Source organism: Manis pentadactyla, chromosome 13 (assembly GCF_030020395.1).
Source record: "Manis pentadactyla isolate mManPen7 chromosome 13, mManPen7.hap1, whole genome shotgun sequence".
Taxonomy (NCBI): Eukaryota; Metazoa; Chordata; class Mammalia; order Pholidota; family Manidae; genus Manis; species Manis pentadactyla.
Window position 1 is genome coordinate 62,833,191 of NC_080031.1, and position 18,726 is coordinate 62,851,916.

General features: G+C 35.8%; 1 long non-coding RNA gene across 1 annotated transcript; it reads left to right on the forward strand.

Annotated features, from left to right (window-relative positions):
• Positions 1-11,143: 11,143 nt before the first annotated feature.
• Positions 11,144-16,970, forward strand: LOC118921018 (uncharacterized). Its single transcript, XR_005028164.2, has 3 exons — positions 11,144-12,937; positions 16,064-16,211; positions 16,752-16,970. It is a non-coding gene; the product is annotated as an uncharacterized LOC118921018 (long non-coding RNA).
• The last annotated feature ends 1,756 nt before the right edge of the window (positions 16,971-18,726 follow it).

An 18,726-nucleotide genomic window follows, 5' to 3' on the forward strand; every position in this document is an offset into this window, starting at 1 on the left:
AGTCTGATAGTTTGCTATTTCCCTTTTCAGGGATGCATTTCTTCTATTTATATCTATTAATGATAGATGTGTTTTACTTTTGTATCACATTTGAAGACAGACTCTCTAATTTTAACGCTAAAAACACTCTTTTTGGTAGATGGCTTGTATTGTCCTTGTTTAGTTTTTGGTGTGTTTTATTTCTATTCGTTTGTTCTTTTGTAGCTTAATTGTGTAACTCAGTATAAACCAATATCTACTGTTGAGGAAATCAGCATACAATTATTATATTCTGTTCATGTCCTGATTTTTATTATTTTATAATTTGTATTTATATTTATATTTTGTTATATATATATTTACAATATATTATTATTTACTTTTAAATTTTATTAGTTATTTTATTTTAGTTATGTTTATATTATTTTATATCTTATGTACTTGTCAATGCTTTTAAGGTTCTTAAATTTTTCTTCTGTAAATATAATATTCACTATTCTTTAAACTTCAGTTCTATATTTAAATGGATTCAATGTTCATTTCCAATATTCATAATATGCTAAGTATATAATGGACCAGAATTCTCCATGCAGGTTTTCAGTAAGGGTTATTGGGTACTATATTCTTGGGTTCTTATATATTCTAAAAATGTAAGACTGCTTTCTATATTGAATGAAAATTTGGCTCATACAAATGTTGAAATATGTTCCCATACTAAGTGTAGAATGTGATCTAGAATATCCATATATTTTTGATTCATTAATGAAAATATTTTCAACCATTCTCTAAACTAGAGAGAACAGTGTAATGAACAAACTGAATATTGGATGTGGAAAAGTTAGACTTCAGCATGATTACTTTTCCTGTAAGTGACTTGATTGTCTCTGAGTTATACATATTTTTTTAATTGCTTTTTCCTGGGCCACAAAACATCATGTCATCTGCATATTCAGATACTCCTGTATTTTAAGGACATTTTCTTGTATCATATTTGAATGAATTTGGGTTTCTTTTTAATTGGCTCTACTCTTTTCCTCAGTACGCCAACATTTAATGTGTTGAATATTTTCTTTTATTCTTTTGATTTTTATTTTATTTGAAAGATATTTTTAATATTCTTTTTTTTTCTTTTGCCATATCCATTTTCTTCAGGCATCTGTTTTAACTAACCTAATGAACAAAGGGCCAAAACAATGAGTGGATTTTTTTTCATTCACAGAAGGCAAACAATGAAAGAAATCACCCCTTTCATAATCAAAGAACTATATGCCCTGTGTGCTAAAAGCTGAATACTGAAATAAAAGAATGTCTTTAATGTTTTTATTAACTCTTTTCAATGACATACCTCCTTCTGTTCTTCCAAACTAATGCTCTGATTCTCTTTCTTTCAAATGTATATTCAAATGTCCTTTCAGAAGTTTCTTTACCATGTGTAGTGGAATGTCCATATTTTCAAATACATAGCTGAATCACTTTTCAGATATATATATATATATATATATATATATATATATATATATATATATATATAAAAGGACATCGACTATGCAGGGAATAAGTATTTAGATGGTGGTTGATTTGATGCTTGAAGGAATGTTAATTGCTTACCAACTTCATAACTTCGTTGTTTAATAAGTGAGGCATTTGCCACAGTAAGGTCAGAGTTTTGCTCTCCATGCACACAGAGTCCTTGGGCCTACAGGAGTCTAGTATGGTTTTTCCTTTTTTACCTTTGCACAGACCTCCTGCTGATTTTACTCTGGTTATTATTACTCACTTTGAAAGGGAGGCCTTTTCTCTTGGCCAGCTTGTTAAAGGCGGTGTTGGGAGCAGGTCGGGCAGGGCAATGAGCTGGTCAGCACACAGCTCCAGGTTGCATTGGTAGCTTTCTATCACTTTCCTACTAGACATTTCCCCAACAGCTGTGTTCAGTCTGGGTCCAACCTAGGCTGGCTGGAAAACGCTGGGCCCTGGGAAGACGGCAGGCATTTAGGTGTGATTTGGCTGGAACCCCTCTTTCCTAATCAAAATCAGCATCTGTAGGGCTGCGTGCCCTGTGCTTTTCTCATACTTTCTGGCATGTTGTGAACCTGTCTGTTGCCTCAGCCATTCTTGCCTTACTTTCCACACTAGCTTGTCAAATGGAAGGCAGGGAGGCTTCCCTCCAGCACCTTTTGAATCAAGGAGTCCCTGAATCGGACCCTCAGAGTATGGAACGCATTCTGAAGGGCTTTGCATGATGCTAATGATCTGCATGTGCTGTTGGACTTATATTACTACACACCTCATTTTTTCCTGTATCTCTCTTCTTCATGGAGTGTGGCTTTTGGTTGTGGCTGCTTTCCAAGTTCATCAGAAATAATAATTACTAAATTATTATAACATATTAAATGCTCACATAGGCAATTTTCCAGACTTTTCCAAGACTGTATGAGGCAAAAGTCATTATCAGTCTCATTTTACAAATAAGAAAAATGAGATGCAGATTGATTAGGAAATCTGCCCCAGAACACACAGGTAGCCAAGGATGACTAGGTACAGTGACTATGATTTGTAAATACTGTGTTTAACTCAAGTCACTCAGGCAGTCTGGCTCCAAAGCTGACTTCAGTCTCTATATATTCTATATAGTTCCAATTACTGATTTTTGTTTATTTCAAAAGGAAGATCAGGACATAGATGCCTTTATTTCAGAAACTGGTGTTGGAAATCCTTCCAACGTTTAAAGAATGAAAGTACTTTGATGTTTTCAAGGTCTTGGATGAGAACAAATGGATAAGAGACACTGGGAATTTCATTTCATGATTAGGTTCTTATTTGCATAATCCTAGGAGCTGAGTCTGAGCAAACTCCAGCCTATGAAGAGTTTAGCAGTATCATGGCTTTTAGTTATCTTTAGCTCTAAAATGTAATATATATCTTCTTAACTGTAACATAATGCTTTTTAAAAGCTCAATAGTTTCATAATGACAATTCAACTATAATACAGTAGAGTTAGAAGACTAAGAAAAAGAACATGAGTTAAAGTGGATACATAACTTAAAATGTTTTTACTAATGTATAGCAGCAATAAGAATTAATAAAATTATGACCTTTCTATGTACTGGAATATAGCACATCTCTGAAAAGGGATGTCTATGCATATTCATTAATAGACATCTCCAAGAATGGTTGACATCTCCAAGAATGAAAGAAATCATTGGGCAATATGATCTTATCTATATAAAGTGATATGGATGTAATACAGCCAAATGACAATATAGTCATAGAACACTGAAAAATATGTGTAATAAAATATTGATTGCAATTATCCCTTGAGGAGATATTTAAGCATTTTTCATTTCTACATTTCATATATCTTTTAATTTTCTAGGAATGATGAATAATCTATACTAACTGAGAATAGGTATAATGAGTATAATTTGAAAACACTGTGTTCAACTCAAGTCAGAGGCACATCTACCTAAAAAAGGAAGATATAAAGATATTTCCTAGGACAATAAGAGAAGAGCTAACCAGAGAAGGAAATGTGTGGATCAAATGATCAGATGGGCTTTTATTATTCCAGACCCAAAATCTGGTGTGGGAGTGTGTTACGGTTGGGAAAAAACAGATAACAAGAGAAACCCAGAGCAGAGCACTGAGTTGTACTTTTGGCTTATGTAAGTACAGACTAGAAACTCTAAATCTGTTTAAAGAAGTCTGTATACAATATGTGCTACCAGGTAGCAGGCTACAAGTGGTGGAGGGAGGGGTTGCCCACCAACTTCTCAAAAGTTCCCTTGTCTTTTTAGCGGGGAGATGGGAGACAGCTGAGGGCAGGGCATGCGTTCTGCGTAGGGCTTTCAGGCAAGGAATGAGGACCTGCTAGTTCAATAGCCCAAGGAAGTATGGGTAAGACTCAGGGGGGTCTGTGCCAAGAGAACCCAGGTGGGGCTGGGTGTGCATGAGGACCAGTAGAACCCAGCCAAGGTGAGTGAACCAGTCTCGACTTAACCAGCACCACATGTCAGCAGCAGGTGACATTAGGGTGTCCAGTGACTTGGCAGAGAGGAAACTTTCACAGAGACCAATACTTCAGAGGACAGCACAAAGTATAACACTGGAACTCTTGAACACCATTTTTGACAGGAAATAGGAAAATAATTATATAAATCCTGAAGATATACCCCAAAGAGACTGAGTTACCTTGGATGCCATAAACAGGAAGAGTCTGAAACCATTTCAGTTGGCCATGTAAATTCTGACTCCTTATTTCCAAGAAAGTTATGAAGACTGGAGCAATTACAAAAGTTAGAGAAACTGCATTTTATTCATAATCTAGTAGTAGGACATTATGGGCAATTATGCAGTCTTGGAAAGTTTTCTCCTTTTCTTAAGAGAATATTGAAGTGACATGCAAGTGAGCAAGTCTGATGAGCTGAGGTTAAACCCTTTCGAATTATTTTAGAGTTGAAGTATCTCAGAGGTAAATGTAATTGACATTTAAAAGAATTACCATAGGTTTTGGGGTAATTGGAATGGGTAAGGGTCAGACTCTGGCCCCCTGGTCAACCTAATCCAGACCATCACTGTCTTAGTCTCTTCTGGCTACTGTAACAAAATGCCACTGACTAAGTAGCTTATAAATGACAGAAATGTATTGCTCACAATTCTGGAGGCTGGGAAGTCCAAGGTCAAGCTGCCACATGCTCGTGTCCCTGCATCATAGCCGGGCCCTTCTTGCTGTGTCCTCACACGGTGGAAGGGGCAAGGGATTTCTCTGGAGCCTCTTAAAAAGGCCCTAATCACATTCATAAGGGCTCCACCCTCATGACCTAGGCACCTCCCAAAGGCACCACTGCCTAACACAGTCATCTATGGGAGTTAGGATTGCAACATATGAATCTGGTGGGGGACACAAACATCCAGGCCAAAGCAGTCAGCTCAGGAAATGATGATATTGAGAACTAACTAGTCTGCTTCTGTGAAGGAAAGTTGAAGACTATCATTTCACTAATGGGAGAACCAGGCCTCAAAACTGGATAACTGGGAATTTAAGACACTGTAAATGACTGAGCATGACGGGTCAGGGTTGAGGGAAACATCTCCAGAAAACAAAGAACTAAAGATTTCGAAGAAACAAAAAAGAAGAAATTCAGGTTAACAAAGGTACAGGTTAAACTAATGTATAGTAAAAGGTTTTTTGTGGACCCAGAGATATGGACAGGCTTCATTAGAGATGTAAATTTCAACAACAGTGTAAGGATGTGGCCAGAGGTCTCAGAGATATAACAGAAATACGGAGAATTTACATAAGGTTTAACTAAATTCCCAGTTTCTCAGACAGAATGATGTTTCTGGTAGACGACTGCCATGTACTCTGATCTAGGATTTATATCTTTATCTAACATTAAGGCCAATTAAGGAATATTTTTCCACCCAAAACTTTTCTTTGTGTGTATCTTGATGCACTTCACTTTCAACCCTCTAAATGTTCTCATTGTTTTGTTTGGTTTTACCAAAATTTCCTTCTCAATTAGCTTTTTATAGTATATTCCAATTTGCTAAGGTAAGACTTAGGTCCATGCTTTTTTGGAACTGTCAATATAGAGAAGAGCCAGGTGTCTGGCAGTAGTGTCCACCTGGTTGTGTGTTCCTAGAAGATTCGGGAAATGTGTTGGAATCAGCAGTAGAAACCAAGGCAAAATGTAGTCTGGACTAACGGTGAACCCCCTTTCTTTTTGGATTCTTTTTGTCAGGCAGGAACATAAGGGCTGGAGCAGAGACAGGAGAGTTTCACTATTATCTATTCTCCCCTTCCACTAATTATAGCACCCTCCCCTTTTATCTGAGTATGTAGCTAGTAAATGGAAGACTATCATTTCCACTCTCCACTCTGTTTAGGAGTGGCCAAGGCCAAGTGACCCTAAGGTAGGTGTGTGACTTTGAGGGTGTGCCGTTAAAGAGAAGATCATGCCCTCCCTTCTGCTTCTTCCCTTTCAGTACCTAGAGTGCCCCATAATAGCAAGAGCTTGGGCAATTTATATTGATTACTAGATGGAAGATTTTTGTTGTATATGGCAGAGCCACCCAGTGGAAAGATTCTGGGTTTCTAATGACTGTGAAGCCTCCCCATAACCCTGGACCAGTTCCTGAAATTTTACATGGGAGAGAAAAAAAAAATGTCTACTTTTCAAGTTGTTTACTCAATTCATTACAGCATTAAAATGAGTTTTGTAGGTTACAGACGAAAATCAGCTATAAACACAATTAACAGTTATAAACGCAACATTTGTGGAATCATTCATCTCTACACCAAGTCTACTAATATCCAATGCATCTGGAGAAAATCTAAACTCTTAAGATAAAGGCATTTAAATTTTCATGAAAACAGTGTCACTGTCGCTTAGCAATAAGCCAAGATAAACAGGACATATCTAATACCAGTTTCAGTTAATGGCTCAGAGAAATAAGATAATTTGTGTAAAATTGCAAATATGTAATATATCCTAGATTTAAATTCATATCTGCTCTGCTTCAGAGCTTATGGCTTAATCACTACCATTTATTGCATCCCTTTCTTAGTATAGAGTTAAATATAAAATGAGCATGCATTTTTAAACCCATACTTGATAATTTTAGTATTTTCTTCCAATTGTCAAGAATTTATCAATTTTTCTCTTTTCTAAACAGTACTTCATGGGGAAAAGTTTGAGAAGGAGTGCCTTAGGTAATTTTACTTTTAAAATCCAAGGAATTTTAATATTGAAATCTAGTCCATTGACTCCATCCAGAATAAACAGTTAGTGTTAATGACATTTTTTTGATCCATCATTTTTCCATTTTTAGATTTAGTATATATGACTCTTTCCTGTGAAGGAGAATAGACACTTCCATTTGTTGAGCTTTAAGCCTAAGGCACTGTCTTGCATATATTTAAATAAATATTTTATTATTTCAGCTTTATGGCAGGCTATTGAGTAAGTAGTATTCTCCTTTTACAGAAAAGAAACTGAGTTTCAGGGAATAAAAAACTAACCAAAATATAAGTGATGCATTAGACAGTACATATTTGGAAATAATAAAACTTTAAAGTTATGTTACTTCGGTATGAATAAAAATGTTTACTTCAACTGGAAGGAGAATAATTTTCCTCATATTTTTCCAAAGGAAAGTAAGCCACTATTATAGTCATCCAACTCAGAATTCATCATAAAAACTGGCAAAAATTTCCAATATCAACAATCCATTGAAAATTAGTGGAATATGAAACTACAATATTTCAAACATTTATGTAAACTTTACTACACCATAGCCAATATATGCTTTATAGAAATAAAAAGTACACAACCATTCCCAGGAATATACATACATATTTATACATATACTTGATGCCTTATATTTTTTGAACTAACACAAAGACTTAAAATATGCAAAACTTATATCTAGTTTCTACATTGTACATCATATGTGAGGTCAGCAAAAGTTCTAAAATGATATAATCTTGCCAACTGACTGGTGAAATTGGAATGTTATTATCTAAGATCAACCTAGAAAGATTAAGTATTTTGTCTAAGGATGACCAGCTAACCAAAGCTGAAATGTAAATCAATTCTGAACTAATTTCTAAAAGCCAGCATTAAAATCACACAACTCCACAATTAAGAACTGTGGTCTATTGACAACATGTAGATTTAATTGTATTGGCTTGCATTTAATTTACTTTTCATCAAGGCTGGTTTTGTATCATTGGATAGAATATTTGGCCTTTCTCAGGGTAGCATCTATAAAATAGGAATCCAGTTCTGACCGCATAAGGTTGTGGGCAGTATCGAAAGTGATATGCTAAGTACAGGCACAGGTACATACCAATAAACAGTAAAAAAAAGATTGTTAATGTTTTATTATTAATTAGATATCTCTTTTTAAAGTGATATTCAGTTTTCCATTTGAAGATATAGACAACTTTTCCAAGGAAGAAATGTTAAAGGAAAGAAAATATTTTTCAATAAATTGAAAGGGGTATAGATCCATAGGTAAGAACCATTAGCTACAGGCCCCAAGAAGCAAGGTATTCTACTTTTTGCTAAGTATATATCTTTGCATTGCTTACCACAGCACCTAGTACTTATAAGCACTCAATAAAGAGTGCTTTATCTCATGAAAAGAAAAAGAGAAAGACAGAAACTATATTTGCTAAAAAACTTTTGATAGATTTCATATGTTTAGGATATAGACACTGATTTTTCATATATGGCATTATTTTATTACATCAATGTCGAAGGCAAATTAAACAATAAGAGCCTCACTAGAAATCTTAATTAAAGGAATTTCAATCTTTGACACTGCAAAGAATATTAGTGAACTAAATGAAGAAAGCTAAATTCAAGCATGCCTGTGCTCAAAGCACAGCTAACTTTGACATCTTGTCAAAACTAATGTTTCAGGGTTCTAAGCAATGACCTTTCTTAATATTCATTTAAAGAAATTATCAACTATATAAATTTTTTTTTTAAATCAGAGGTAATGTCTTTTGAATCTAAAAGCACAGTATAATAGAAACCTAGAAGTTATTCACAGAGGTGCATTCTATCATATAAATATGAAAATGCTTATATTACTGACTGTAGGGAAAATGGAAATTTTATGGCCAGGATTCTCACCTGATTCTAATATCACTCATTATATACATACTTAGCCTGCTTCCATGCCAGGTGGATGTGAGTTGTTTCCCAGCCTATAGAGCTCCGTCCCTACTCCCAACAGCAAACTGTCACCAAAGTATCCGCCCAGAGGAAGGGTGGAGAGGAAACACACAAGTGCCTGGAGGTAATTGGGCATGGTATCCGCCAATCACCAGAGAGAGCTGCCTCCTGAGTCCCCAACCCCCATGCTACGGAGTAGGGGAGAGGAGCTGCAGAGCTCTAGTCCTAGAAGGGGAGAAGAGAGCCTTGTGCTGGGGAGCAGCAGAAAGTGGAGCGGAGCCACCAGTGGAGGAAGGGCCTGGGGCAGAGACTGAGATGGGCTGACAGAGTTACAGCACTGACCTACTGCTGCGCGTATGAAACTTGTTATAAGCCCCTTTTAACCCACAATGTTCCATTGTCGTTATTCTGGTCTCAGCAAATTCATGGTGAACTTGCCCCAAGCAGGGAACCCCCCTCCTCCCAGAGCAACACTGACAAAGAAAAGTCCACCAGAAATAAACTGTAAAGGACAAAAGACCAACTTGGAAAATAAAAAGTTTGCTACTAATATTATAAGCAAAGGGGCATGTTACTGTTCTTTCAGCTCCCAAGGAATTTCATTTCTTGGAATTTTCCATACAAATAGCCTAACAATTCAGAGAGTTTATCTGCAGCACTTCTGTAAAGGATGTAGTTTAGAAACAGGACTAGTTAGATAAATCCTATTATCTCCATACCATTTTATACTTAGAAGTCATTAAAATAAATACTTTATGATGAAAAGATTTAGAAAATATGTCAGGTGAAAATAGAGAGTTCCTAAACATTATTTAGAGCATGATTCCATTCATAGGTCTAGAGGGATATAGAAGAAAACATACCCCTGGTGAGTGGTCTGAAATTAGGATAGACGATTTATAATTTTTATGTAGAACCCACTTGTAGTGCTAACATTTTTTTGTCCCACAAAGGCAGTTATTACTCCATGAAGCTTTCAAAAGAATGAAAAGCATCTGTCATATTAAAAGGGAAAATGGTATCTTATTAAAGTGTGTAATTTTCTTTTGTAATTTTGAAGTGATGCTTCTTTGTTTCTTTTCAGCTACAAGCAAATTTAGCAAGGGTTTAATCTCAAGCCAACGTTATTATGAAAGAAAATTTAGTATTCTGCATTCACAGTAGCATGAGAATAGTACAGGTGTTTACAGTAACATTTATGACATTCTTATACAGTATAAGAATTACTTTATGGGGATAATTCTTCTCAAGTGAAAGCCCAATTTTAAATACATTCTGTATCACTTTTCAGAAGTCTAAAATCGATTTACTTCTCTTTAAAGGAAGATCTGAGATGTTTTGAAAACATAGCAAAGAACTTACTAGAACATTTTTTGTTGGTCTTAAATTGAGTTGACTGTTAATTTGTTCAGAATTTTATTGATGTTTCCTTGTGTAATAGAAATATAAATAATCACACAACTTTTAAAATCATTATCTGTGATTTGATTCAGAAGTAACCATATTATTATTTCTTCTGCAAAAAGGAAATTCTTTTTTTTTTTTTTTAATATTTTTTTATTTTTTGAAGGGTAGTTGACGCACAGTATTACATTACATTAGTTTCAAGTGTACAACACAGTGGTAGAACATTTATATACATAATTCTAGGTTCCAGCTATCACCCTACCAAGCTGTTACAATATCTTGACTATATTCCTTATGCTATACATTAGATCCCGGTTACTTATTTATTTTACCATTGGAAGTCTGTCCTTTTTTTTTTTTTTTTTTTTTTTTTTTTTGTGAGGGCATCTCTCATATTTATTGATCAAATGGTTGTTAACGACAATAAAATTCTGTATAGGGGAGTCAATGCTCAATGCACAATCATTAATCCACCCCAAGCCTAATTTTCATCAGTCTCCAATCTTCTGAGGCATAACAAACAAGTTCTTACATGGAGAACAAATTCTTACATAATGAATAAGTTACATAGTGAACAGTACAAGGGCAGTCATCACAGAAACTTTCGGTTTTGCTCATGCATTATGAACTATAAACAGTTCAAATATGAATACTCATTTGGTTTTTATACTTGATTTATATGTGGATACCACATTTCTCTCTTTATTATTATTATTTTTAATAAAATGCTGAAGTGGTAGGTAGATACAAGATAAAGGTAGAAAACATAGTTTAGTGTTGTAAGAGAGCAAATGTAGATGATCAGGTGTGTGCCTGTAGACTATGTGTTAATCCAAGCTAGACAAGGGCAATAAAACACCCACGTATGCAGAAGATTTCTCTCAGAACAGGGGGGGTGAGGTTCTAAGCCTCACCTCTGTTGATCCCCAATTTCTCACCTGATGGGCCCCCCTGCGACTGTGCCTGTTTTAGGTTGTTCCTCCCTTGAGGAATCTTACCCGTCTCTGGCTAACCAGTCATCTTCCGGGGCCATACAGGGAAATGAGGAAATTCTTATACATGCATACAACATAATGCTAGAAGTCAATCTTTCCAAAAACTATTGTTTTTGCTTACTCTGTAGCTTTCCTATTATAAAACATATTTTAATTTTGCAAGTGAAAACATATTTCAAATATGTTAATTTGACAAAAATCATGGATTTTGTAACAGTTTAAGACACCTATGCAAAAATATGACACATAAAATGATGAGTAGGCACCATCTTCCAAGTTAGTATACTTCTGTTAATGCAGCAGAAACAGTATAATATTACACAGTAACAAAGATACCCTGAGGATTCCAGAACAAGACAAAGAATATATATATAATAAGTCAATGACTTGGACAAAAGCATTAAAGGTATTTGCCATTTTGAAGGTTTTTGCTCCAAAGAAACATTTTAATTTAAACTTTCTTGATACTGTAATGTTACCGCTTCATGTTTGCAACTCAGCTGTTCTAATTACCTTGCCTGAGGCAGGCACACATCCATCCAGGAAGATGAGAAATGGAGCCAGATTCCATTTCCCTTCTCTTCACTTCACTTGCCTTATTTTCTTGGAGCGCCTTTTGAAGCTGAGAAGGAATAAGAAATTGCGCCTTTGTTTCTGAATGGAGAGTTAATCCCCCTTAGAGAAATTCCTCTGATCAACCGGCTTCTAATTAGGGTTGGACCTTTTCTCTTGCTTCAGAACTTTTCTGTGGAACTTACAAAAGTTTGGTGAATATTATGCACTAAGAATAAACACACTGTGTTGATGTAATTGGAATTACAAAACAGCTCCTCCAATTAACATAACATTTTCTTCATTCTTTAAAGCCACCCTTCAGTAAGATATTTTTGAGGTAAACTGTAGAAAACTTCAAGATCATTACAGGTTATGACTAAGTTTCTTTCGTCCTCTATATGAATGAAGTACCACTTCTGAAAATGCACAGCTTTCTTTAATTGTCCTTGGAAATTATGAACCCTAGCATTATATGCAGTTGGTAGATTTACTGGGTGTGACCAAATCCAATTACATAAGCTCCAGTTTGATATGATCTGCAAGATTAATTCTATGAAAAATGTTTATTTGTAAAGTAGAATGTCTATACTTTTTTAAAAGGGAGGATTGGTATATGGTTAGGCAACTAGACAAGATTGTACAATGTGATTTTTAAGCATAAGAATTAACACTGACAAAAGTATATTAGCTTTGGTTCTAGAGTCATGAGTTCTAAATTTGGATTTATTGATTAGCTCAGCTGTCCAGATGGAACCCCTTTTTTTTTCATTCAACAAATTTATTCAACTTGTATTTATGAAGATAACTTCGAGTGGAAGTTCAGTAACTAGTAGTTTATTTCCCTTCCCCTTGTCAGTGTGGGTCCTTTTCTCCCTATCTCCCTTTCACCACTCCATTATCACTTTTATAATAGATTTACCAAAATATACTCTAATTGTTTATTTTTCTAAATGCACCAAAATAATGTGAGCTCCTTATGCCCAGTGACTATGGCTTATCTCATATCATTATCCTAGCTTTTGGACACAGGATAGTTGATATAGTCTTGTTGATCTGAATAAAATTACATTTATTAATGGTCAAAAGTGCCAAATACTCTTTATGTCTACCAAGCAGCCATTCTCTCTTCTTTCCAGCCAACAGAACCCTGCTTTTGTTTGGACACCAATGTGTCTATCCCCAAACCCATTCCTTATGAGTGAAGTGTAAGGAGATGTCTCCTGTAGAAGGGCTTTTGGGAAAAACAAGAGGCCAGAGTGAAGCCAAGAGAAGATCCCAAGTCCTTTCCTCCCTAATGCAGATGCTATTATGCAGGTACATGAGGCTTAGAAGTACAGGGTCTATCTCGTGACCTACAGGGGAGATGTCACTGACATACAGAGATTGGCAGATAAGAAAGCTATTAAAAAACTAGGTCCTTATTTACCTCATGGCGCACATACACACACACACACACACAAATAGAATCAAAATCATATCACCTGCTACTAATGACAGTTTTACTTCTTCCTTTCTGATTTGGATGCCATGCCTAATTGCTCCACCTAGGACTTCCAGGACTATACTGAATAACAGTGGTGAGTGTGGGTATCCATATCTTGTTCCTGATCTTAGAGGCAGAAACTCAACAAGAAAGCCTTGGAATTGAACCATATTTTAGGCCAAATGGACTTAACAGGCATATATAGAATATTTCATCCAATAACAGCAGAATACACAATCTTCTCACGTGCATGAGGAACACTCTCCAAAATAGATCATATGAACGGACACAAGGCAAGTCATAACAAATTGAAGAAGATTGAAATCATATCAACTATCTTTTCTGACCACCACAGTTTGAAAATAGAAATCAACAAGAAGAAAGCTAGAAATTTTACAAATACATGGAAATTGAACAACACACTTTTGAACAACGAATGGGCCAAAGAAGAAATCAAAAGGGAAAATTAAAAAACCTCATAACAAATATCAATGGAAAACAATATAACAAAACCCATGGGATCTTTCAAAAGCACTTCTGAGAGGGAAGTGTAAAGCAACAGATGCATGTACTAGGGTATTAGAAAGACGTCAAGTAAATTAACCTTATACCTCAAAGAACTAGAAAAAGAAGGACAAATTAAGCACAAAGTTAATAGAAGGAAGGAAATAATAAAGATTACAATGAAAATAAATGGAATAGAAACCAATAAAACAATCAAAAGGATCAATAAAACTAAGAACTGCTTTTTTTTAAAGAAACAAAATTAATAAACTTTTAGCTAAACTAAGGAAAATACAGAATACTCAGATAAGTAAAATTAAAATCCAAAGAGGAGACATTATTACTGATATCACAGAAATACACAGAACATAGGATCATAAGAAACTACTATGAATACCTATAATCTAGAAGAAATGGATAAATTCCTAGAAACACACAACCTACCAAGAGTGAATCAGAAAAAAATAAATGTGAACAGAGCAACTGTTCTAAAAGAAGAGAAACTAATACAGGTAAAGAGATTCCTCATAATCAACCTCCCAACACAGAAAATCTTGACACCAGACAGCTTCAGTGACAAATTGTATGAAACATTGAAAGAATAATTAATGTCAATCCTTTAAAAACTCATCCAAAAAATTGAAGAGGAGGGAGCACTTCCAAATTCATTCAACAAGGACAATATTTCCCTGATTCCAAAGTAAGGACACTGCAATAAAAGAAAACTATAGACAAATATCCCTGGTGAATATAGATGCAAAAATTCTCAACAAAATATTAGCACAATGAATTCTAGGAATATGACCATGACCAAGTAGGATTTGATCCTGGAATGCAAGGATGGTTCAACATACACAGCGCTTACAGTTACAGTGCATGTTCTTTCCAAATGTTCTTGTAGAAGGCAGTGAGTTTGAGGTGGTACTGTGTCTCATTCACCTTTGTGTCTCTGACCCCAGCACATCATGTAACAGCATTTCATGCATGCTCAAGAAGTGTTTTAGAAGTAATTATTTAAAAATCTTCCTGTGAATCAATTACTATTAAACCTGTAATCCTGTCTGCTGTTAAAAAAAGATTAAATACATCTAAAAGTCCCTCCATATTCAACTCTTTACCAAAGTACTAGAAAATATAGCTCTTGCTCATATCTGGAGCTTACATTGACCATGTGAAACAGTAATAAAATTAGAAGTGATTTAAAAATCTGTCTTTTTATTCATTAATGGCACAGTATTAGAAATGACAATGAACATGAGTATTAAATTTGGTTTGCATTATTGTGTTTTTTTTTTTTTTGCTTACGACTTGATTTTTATTACATTAAGAGAGATATTAATCATACAGTAAGGCATGGATGAGCTGTAGTGAAACAAAATTAAAATCAAAGTCAACGTTTGATTCTCTGTCCAGATTTCTGAAATCAAAGCCCTCAATTATAACTAAAACAGCAGCTGCAGATGTTTTGAAGAAAGTTAACCAGTTTGATTACCTAGGATCATCCTGCCAGAGGTCTCTTGACTCTCTGCTAATGTGTGACTTACATTCTCTCCAAGGTGGGCTAAGTTTGAGTCTTAAGAAAAAAATAAAGAGGGAAAAGCGATTATTTTTAACAAATCAATGGCCTCACTTCAGAGGACTGTTTTGTTCTTAAATATGAGGCAGTATCTCAGAGTTGAGAAATATCTAGTCCTAAGCCTCATTCTGTTCTTTGAAAAGGACTCACAAACTGGTAATTGTAGGGATATTTCTTTTAGCTAAATTAATTTGAATGTCAGTCTCGTACTGATTTCCTGCTTTGTTTTCTAGAAATTTGTTGGCTATTTTCCTAAAAGCACAGTAAGTAGAAAGATGGTTTTAATCAAATCAATGTTTCCCTCTTAAAGAATCAGTCATCCCCTGCACAGATCATATATTCTTACAAATAAAAGTAAAATATTAAAATCATCCTAGTATACAAATTATGCTTGAGATGTGTGTGTTTTCATGTTAGATTTTGGAATTAAAAAAAAATCAAATCAGTCTCTTAATGTATTAATGATTCAACATAATCCACCTAAATCCCCAAACAATTGTTTACATATAGTATCTAGGAGATTGTAGAGATCCAATCAATCTGACAGACTAACAGTCCTCTATCTCCTTCGATTATGCACTGAGCATTTAGATAAAAAGAGGATAGAACAGCAGTAAGATTAGTCAGTGTCTGTATTTTCCCACATTATAAAGGTCAGATGACTTTAAGAACTAGAGGGGTAAATTTTACTTGTTTTATTTATTAACCACATTTTCAGTTGTGATTCCTGATTCCTTCTTCCTCTAAAAGAAGAGAAAATAATACAGGTTGCCCCTCGAGCTATTAGTCAAGTGACCTACTTTCAGACATCCCTCTTCTGGGTTAGGCCAACTGTGATTTTTCCCAGATGACCATATTCTCTTTTATTCCCATACAGGCATTCCTAGAGTTTTAAAAGGAAATTGTGGAGTTCCTCCAAAATCTGTGGTCAGAACACAAATATTTTGAAATAGTCTCCTTCCCAGCCTGCTGCAGTGATCAACATCACCAAGAGTCCTTTGTAAAAGAGAATCTTTGAAAGATTGGTAAGAGAATTTTTTTAAAATCCTGTTTTGCCATCCATCATTCTCTTTCATAGGACAAATTGTACATGATTCACATGCTTTCAAGTACTTCTTTTTCCCTACATTGCTGACACTCGAAATATTTGTAATTAATGAGAAGGTCATCATGACACCCACAGGATGCAGGAATGGAAAAAGTATTTTAGAAAGGATAAACTACATCATGCACAAATGGAAATAAAAGTCCGTATCTCCTCCCTCGTAGGAGAAGGAACATGTAGGTCATTTGAAACTTCTGGTGGGTTTGACATTAGCATGAAGAGGGCCAGGACTTGTGAAATTCTTTTTGCCTGAAATAAAAGGAGAAGTGGAAAGGGAAATGAAGCTCTAGATTTTTCCTAATTAAAATCTCTAGGCTAAAATGCCTACTACACACACACATTTAATATTATACATATACTTACAGAAAATATGTGCTAATTCATTACTTCTTCCTTTCCTCTTGTTTTATATAATAAAGTGGTGGTGATTAACATTGTAATTTGGTGTTTGCATTAGCAGCATTCAGCTGAGGTTGCGACTAGCTCAAGAGGAATTCATGTTCCCTGAGGATGGATAACAGCACAGCTATCAAGAGATACAACGACTATTGAGATTTCTGTCTCTCCTTTTGGAGCAGGTGCTAAGAGCATCTTTCTTTGTATTAAGGATGGTTGTTAGTTGTTTCATATTGAGTGGAAGCATGTATTTGTTGTTTTATGGGAGGTCAAATATGTGTAGAAACATGTCCACAAAGTGAACATTTTTATACTGTGTTCTCACAAATTTTCCAAATATTTTCTTTTTTTAGGATAATTTGAAAATATGGCTTCCGTCACTACCTACATTCGATATCTTCGTCTAGTACCAGTGTGAACAGTCCTAAGTTTCTTGTCATAGTAATTTGTGAAGGGGAACCAGTATTTGCTTTGCTGGCCTGTGGAGACTTATGTCTCTGAAAAAACTCTAACCCTGTCCCCCAGCAATGACCTCTGGAAGGGAAGACTCACAGAGTACCCATCACTGCAGCTAGATGTACCTCTTTGAGGATAATTGATGGCCCATTTCTGGGCGTTGGTGGAGAGATTTCCTGCACTGAGGGACAACATATTATTCTGAGAACTAAAACACCTATTAGGTTATGGCTAATGTTAGACATTCCCACAAGGCTACAGCCTTTCAGCAGAGTTTATTGGCAACATGGAGAAAGTATACACACGAATGTGCTGCCGGTTGGGGCTCTGATGCGTGGGCGTGAGGGTGGAGGAAGGGGCTGGTTAGGGAGGTCAGTGTACCCATGGCCAGATCGCACCCCTCCTAGTGACGCCATCTCTAGATTTGTTAGCTCCTAAGCCTGAAGCTTCTGCTGCACCATACTTCCTGGTGTGAAATGGAAGTTGCTGAATTCAGGGATACAACCCAGTTTTGAGATGTGCGAATGTTCTCCTTGCACTTGATGAAGATGCAATTTTAATTAAGTGATGAGGGCAAGTGGAAGGCTACACAGCGGGCAGAATGGAGGGCAGTACATCTGGCAGCTTAAAAACAACTCCCCCCAGTTTTTTTTTAGTTTTATGGATTCCTGGGCAACTGCCAAACTGCCTTGCCAAGTGGTCAGGCAAATGCACCCAGGAAGATTGTACAACTGAGAGTGTATCTGTGTGGGGAATGTAGCTGTGGAAATGCTGTAGAAATGCTCAGAATTAAAATGAGTACCGGTAGTTACTCAACAGAAAGACTCAGCGACTGGCTCAAAAAGAGACTGGGTAGCAAAAACTGATGCCTTTGTTTAAATCTTAGATGCAGCTCCATGTATCTCAAACGAGTAGACTGGGAAGTGTTAAGCTATGAAACACTGTGGAATAATTATATCTTTATCACATTATGAAGCTGCTAATGTGACAGAAATTATAGAACTCAACATTAAATAAAGATGTGTCAGATTTCCCAGAGATAATAGCTGACCACAGCTGGTGAGCAGGCCTCATAGGATCCTTACCATAGCCAGAACTGGCTTCAAGTGGCTTCTGATTGGGATGGACTATTCTTTTGGGGGCTTTCCTTGTCCTGTAAAGAAAGCAAGAGCTGAGAATTCCACAAAATTTTTGGTATGGAGTATCTACCACTTTGGTCCAAGGCTATATTTCACTCAGTGAAAGTACGTTTCACTACGAAGCATAACATCATATGGACTTAATGGTTTGAGAACTAGAATGGATAGTTAAGAGGAAAGTTAACAAAAAGTAGGAGTGGTCAGAGTATGAAGGGCTGGCTGACTTGACTGGGTGCATATACATGAAATCTGGATATGAGTCATAAGGAAGAGAGGAAATTCGTTGAGGTTTCTGGGGTGTGGAAGTGGGAAGGAGGGATGGAGAATGACATAAACACAAACTATCATTTGCACTTTACAAATTGTTTCATCAGGTCCAGGTGTATTGTGTCTGGGGCTCACTTGCCTTCCACCACAAGGGAAACATTGCTAGCCTTATTTAAT